This window comes from Glycine soja, chromosome 8, assembly GCF_004193775.1.
Source record: "Glycine soja cultivar W05 chromosome 8, ASM419377v2, whole genome shotgun sequence".
Taxonomy (NCBI): domain Eukaryota; kingdom Viridiplantae; phylum Streptophyta; class Magnoliopsida; order Fabales; family Fabaceae; genus Glycine; species Glycine soja.
The window spans coordinates 30,532,776-30,539,524 of NC_041009.1; the positions used below are offsets into that span (position 1 = coordinate 30,532,776).

Consider the following 6,749-nt stretch of genomic DNA (forward strand, 5'->3'; position numbering starts at 1 on the left):
ACCAAGGTTGATACACAACATCTGGTGTAGCAAATTCCTTGAGAGTTCGATTGTTATCAGCCATGATATCAACACCAATTTTTTTATAATCAGAAGCAATAAAAATAGGTTCAAAAATGTAATCAACAATGAATTAAGTATGCATTTTACTACTATCCAAAACTACACTATCATGCACAACTACACTTCTACTTCTATTACTTCTACTCAACCTATAAATTGTCTTATCTATCTCATGATCATATGGATGCAAGTCACCTGATTTGTACCTAGTCATGCAAAGAACATTAGTGACAACACAAACAAAAATAACAGACAACTACTCTACCAGAACACTATTCACAATATTTGTTGAAATGCTACATAAAATGGAAAGTTACCTCAATTTTTTTAAAAAAATTCCAAAAAACCACAATTAATGTCTAAAAATAATTTTTGATTTTTGGTAATGTTTTGGTGATTTTTAAAAATCATGAAAATAGAAAAAAATTCCAAAAGTACTAGTAGATCAATGAATTTGGCAAAAATGATCCCTAATGCCCGTGTTTGTCCCTCACAGGGGCACCTTGATGTATGAATTTTTTCTACATTCTATGACACAAGTTGTGTAGCCAAACTCCATAAGACAATTTACTTTTGTGACACAAAATGGACTACACAATGCACACCACTACTCCTTTACACTACTACTATGTTCTACTACTACTCTTCTCTAATGCTCAATGTAAAACACTATATTACTAACATATATTCTACATAACAACATTAACAAGAACAATGCAATATGTCAAATAGTTAGTATATGAAGAATGATAATGCAGAATGCACAAAATGCAAAACCTACTATAGAATGCAGAACATATATATAATTTTCTTTTTCCAATAGGTAGATGCAAATCTACTATACTAATGTCATATATACCTATACTACTATGTAGTTATGAGTGAATTAAGGTTGGCACACAATGAAATCGTATCCCCGACAACGGTGCCAGTTTTGATAACGACTATCGAATCGATTCAAAACACATAAAACTAGGAAATTCTATAGTACAAGATTAACCTAGGTCAACTCAGAGATATGATTCAACTTGGTTCCTACTTTAATTCACTTATAAATAGCAAGGGGAATTTCAACGAATAGTTTGTAGGATCTGAAAAGAAATGCAAAAACATAGAACAAAAATGTGAAATCTTAATTGAAACAGAGTTTAGTTGTAGAACACAAACAAAATTGCACAAGCATATTGCAAAATAGATTCAAAATCATCAATCCAATTCACCAAACCAATGCAAATGAATTATCACAGTTTTGCAGAGAATGATCATGTTGTGAGAGTTCAATCAATGTCATTAAAGTTGTTTCGATCGAATTAATCTCTAAATTCATTGAGATTGCAAATTAGGTTGGAATATCATCCAAACAATCTATGATTAAAGTTGAAATTAGGAAAAGAATCCCTAAACTAATTTGTTTTCAATCCTAAGGATATTCATAATCATGAAAATCAAAAATAGGGTAGAAGAAAAAAATGAACATTCACACAAATTAGAAATACTAAACTAGAACTCAAATTTAGCCTTGCTTGGACTGGATCCTTGGATTGATTGAGTGTTTAGTCTTCCATGATTATCATCAATGGAAGAGCCACGAAATTTGTGCAAGAAAAGGATGAACATAAGTAAAAAGAAGAAGAAGAAGAATGAAGAACAATTGAGAGAAAAAGAGAAAAGAGTTTGATCCTAAAGCTTGCAAAACAAGTAACTAAATTTGTTTTTGGTACAAAATGAAGTAAGTAACTAACTACTAACTTCCACTAATATATACAATTACTACTTAGAAGGAAGGGATAGCCTTTATCAGACCCATCTAATCTACCTAATTAAACTAATTACACAAAGCAAAGCCCAAATTCGCAACCCAATTATTCAAGTGCAGAGGTTCTTACTTCCAGGCCCAATTTGACCCTTGAAATGGAAGAACTGGTCGAAGATTATTTGTGAAAAAACTGAAGATCGTTTTCTTAGCTTTCCAGGGATTACTTACATGCTCCATTCGAAGTTTTGTAGTGTCTTATAGGCCCTGCACAAAGCAGATATGTCAAGTAAGCACAAAAATATGAAAATAAACCATAATTATCAATTGAGCTCAATCATTTACCTAAGACCAAAACTCAGTTAAGGTGAGAAAATAGGAGTCAAAGAGAGTTCAAATAAGCTAAGAAAAATAGAAAAATATTAAACTACAAATGCTCAAATTCATTTTTAGTTCACAAATATAAACTCTTTTTTCCCCTCATTTATGGATATGTGTCATATGTGCAAGGATGGACCCAAAAGAGGAGTAGATTTTTTTTATACATAATTATTCAAATATTTAATTTTTAATAATTAATTATTTAACAAATAATAAGTTTAAAAAATATTTATTATTAATTTTATGAATAAAATTAGAGATATGGTCTACTACTAAAAATATTTTAAACAAATATCAACTTTAAAAACTTGTTTTTCTTAGATGTTTTCTTTTATTAATATTTATTAATTTTAATTTTTTTTATATACACAAAGGATTCTAGGGAAGAGGGCCAAGGTTCCTTCTCTGCCTACCACCCTTGGATCCCTCCCTGCATTTGTGGTATTTATCTACATAAATTAGAGAATAAAAAATACCATTTTTTGTTAAGAAAAAAGATCATATTTTACACATTATCATAAACAAGGGATAGAAAATAGATACTTTAATTTTTTTAGATATTAAGAGTAAATAATTATAAGGATTAAAAATATATTAAACCTTAATAATTAGTTTATTCAAACAATTTTCATACACAACACGTAAACCATAATTTTGTGCAAGAGAAGTGATACATGGATAACAATTCATATAATAATATTTTTGGTCTATGTCTTTATTATTTATTATATTTCAAATTTTCCTCTTTTTTTTCTCTCTCTCTTTTTGTTATACAATTTGTTGTACAATTTTTTATGAGAAAAATGATTATATACTGACAATATAAAATGTTTTATACTGTCTTTTAATCACAACCTATCATATATTAAAAATTGTTGATTTTTATGATAATTATTTTAAAATTCATATTAAAAATTTATAATTGAATAATAATATAAAATTATTTTATAGATTAAACTCATTTTTTATACTAGTATGGTTTCTCTTTTTTGCAATCTCACTTTGTGTAAACTCAATTAAAAAAATATAGTTGATTCTAACTAAACTTTGATAAACTAAAATACTAAATAGTTTGTTTATTTTATTTTGCTTAATACTTTAATTCTATTTCTCCAATTTCCCTACAATGTAATAATAATAAAAATAAGGAAATATTTTTTATTTTTTTCCTGCTTGTAATATATATATATATATATATATATATATATATATATCCATTTTCAGATATGTTAATTGATAAATTTATAATATTATTAATTAAATTTAATTAATTAAAATTTTTATTAATATTTAAAAATTAGTTATTGATTTCTTATGAAAAAAATGGGATGAAAAGGGAGTATAAAGTCGTAATAAAAATTAATTAAAAGCAAAACTTAGACTAGCTCAATGTTTCAGTATTTTAAAACATATACAAGGAATCTTGGTATACTTAGACTAAGTCAAACCTATTTAGTGAAAAACGGAGAGCCTTCAAATTCCTGTCCAACTAACTCAAAACATAGTTGGTATTAGATGAAAAGATTAAAATATATTTTTTATTGTAAAATTCACAAAATTTAGATTTTATTATTGTAAAAAAATTTGTTTATAAAATTATAATATGTTATTTTTTTAAATAAGATTCGATTGTTTTTGAACATATAATGATAATTTTTACAATGATTATGTATATGATTAATATAAGTATAATTTTTTTTATATTAGATATGCGTAAAAATGTTATACAAATAAATTTAACGGATACATGAATGTTACTTCGGACAAAAAATAATATATTCCTGCCAGGATGAAAAATCAACAAAAATTTATATAAATACGAAATTCAAACTTTATAAATTTTAGAAAGAGGAAAACATATCCCAATAGCATTTTAGCATGTAATAATAGTGGATTGAACACTGTAGAGTAGACTTAATCCTGCGAGAAAAAAAATTGTGAAGGACTCAGAGCAAATAATCTTGCAGTATAATTTGACCAATGACCAATGACCAATGACCAATGATCACGATAGCTTGACAAAAGACCCTCGCGCATGTTCAATTGGCTTATTAGCAGGAATCATGCCGACACCCCCTCTTGACTAGCTGTTACCATTGACTAAGAAAAATGAGTACGTCATACGTGTCATTTTCTCGGAACCTTCGTTCCAATAATCGTGGCTACTAGAAAGGGTACATATTCCATAATCCATTCACCAAATAAATGAAAAGAGCAAAAAAAGGGGGATGGAAAATGGAAATGCTTAATTAATCAAGAGTCGATACCTGATGAAAAAATCTTGCTTAATATTTTTTATCGTATTTTTTTAGTGCATATTTTCGGACTGTTCAGTATAAAAAGTTAACTTCTCTTTAAAATTAGCATAAGTCCATGTTTATTTTTAAAATTAGCATAAGTCCATGTTTATTTTTAAAATATTATACTGTACAGGGTCCACAAAATATATGTGATAAATTACTTGACTTTCTGAGACACACATCAATCCTTCATGTTAGTTCTGACACGGGAGCACGGACGACATGTCCTTAGCAGTTGGACTCTCAAACTAACAGGTTATCTCTAACCACTTTATTATTCGAATATGTTTAATTGTTAGTATTGTGTTAGTGTGTGTGTTAATGTTGTTTAGTGTCCTGGTATTTTGTTTAATGTGTGTTCTGTTTCAGTTTTCCCATTAAGCGTTTCCCCTGTTTCAGTCTTGGGTGTTTTGCTGTGAAGATTGTGCTTGAAAACAGAGTAGTAGTAGAAATCAGCTTGCGGAAAAACAGAGTAGTAGTAGAAATCAATTAGAGACGGATTTTAGCGACCACCCATGCTGAATTATTTGGGATTTTTTGTTTTAGTAGCTAGGGTTGTTATTTTTGGCTGATTTTATTTTTGGTAACTTCTTTTAATCCATATTTTGTGGGAAAAATAGCTAGAGCCTTTAGTTTGGTCAGATTTGAAAGTTCCAAAAAACTAGCAAATTTTGTGTTTGTCAAAACTTCAAACGGCCATAACTTTTGCTCTGGTTATCAGAATAGCAATTATTATATATGCATTTGGGGTAGAAAAAAATTTCCTACGCCGTGGCAACCGGCCAAGCCGGCTGAGGTCTCCATCGTCCAAAAAAAGCGATTCTGTCAACACTTTTTTATTTTTCAAGTTTTATTCACTTATTTTTCTTAACCTACCAATTTTAGCTTTCATAGTTAGACTTTGAATTTTTATCTGAAATTTTTTGTGCTATCTTCTCATCATTTTATAAGGCTGCTCACAAAATTTCAAGTCATTTGGATATCATTTGAGGGTAGCTGTAGTTCAAACCTACACCTTTATTTACATGACAAGGCAACTAGTTGTGTGCATGCTGAATGTAGTGTATGACTAGAGGCAATCCATCTGACTTACAACCCTTTGATCCTGAGATAGATAGGATATTTCATAGATTAGTTAGGCATCATTTTATACCTTTTGATCATTCTGAGCATTCCATAACTGGTGAATCTCTGCATTTTGTTATTGGTGATTTTGAACATTCTGATTCTGAGCATTCTGATTTTGCACATTCTGAGAACATGGCACAACCTCCACCTCGTGAGAGGACTCTAAGGGAAATGGCTGCACCTGATTTCACCTATGAAAGCTTGTGCATCCAATACCCTGATGAGGATGTCCCATATGTTCTTAAAACTGGACTGATTCATTTGCTTCCAAAGTTTCATGGCCTTGCAGGTGAAGACCCGCACAAACATTTGAAAGAATTTCACATTGTCTGCTCCACCATGAAACCCCCAGATGTCCAAGAGGATCACATATTTCTGAAGGCTTTTCCTCATTCATTAGATGGAGTGGCAAAGGACTGGCTGTATTACCTTGCTCCAAGGTCCATCACGAGCTGGGATGACCTTAAGAGAGTATTCTTAGAAAAAATTTTCCCTGCTTCCAGGACCACAGCCATCAGGAAGGATATCTCAGGTATTAGACAACTCAGTGGAGAGAGCCTGTATGAGTACTGGGAGAGATTTAAGAAACTATGTGCCAGTTGCCCCCACCATCAGATTTCAGAATAGCTTCTTCTCCAATATTTTTATGAAGGACTCAGTAATATGGAGAGAAGTATGATAGATGCTGCCAGTGGTGGAGCCCTTGGAGACATGACTCATGCTGAAGCCAGAAATTTAATTGAGAAGATGGCCTCCAACTCCCAGCAGTTTAGCGCCAGAAATGATGCCATAGTCATTAGAGGAGTGCATGAGGTAGCTACAAACCCATCTGCATCATCTGAAACTAAGAAGCTTGAAGGCAAACTGGATGTGTTGGTCAACTTGGTAACCTAGCTGGCCTTGAATCAGAAATCTGTACCTGTCGCAAGGGTTTGTGGTTTGTGCTCCTCTGCTGACCACCATACAGACCTTTGCCCTTCCATGCAGCAACCTGGAGCAATTGAGCAGCCTGAAGCTTATGCTGCAAATATTTACAATAGACCTCCTCAACCTCAACAGCAAAATCAACCACAGCAGAGCAGTTATGACCTTTCCAGCAACAGATACAACCCTGGATGGAGGAA

At 31.2% G+C, this 6,749-nt stretch overlaps 1 non-coding gene across 1 annotated transcript; it reads right to left on the reverse strand.

Moving 5' to 3' along the window:
* Nucleotides 1–6,135: 6,135 nt before the first annotated feature.
* LOC114424778 lies at nt 6,136–6,242 on the reverse strand. Its single transcript, XR_003669079.1, has one exon. It is a non-coding gene; the product is annotated as a small nucleolar RNA R71 (small nucleolar RNA).
* Nucleotides 6,243–6,749: the final 507 nt, after the last annotated feature.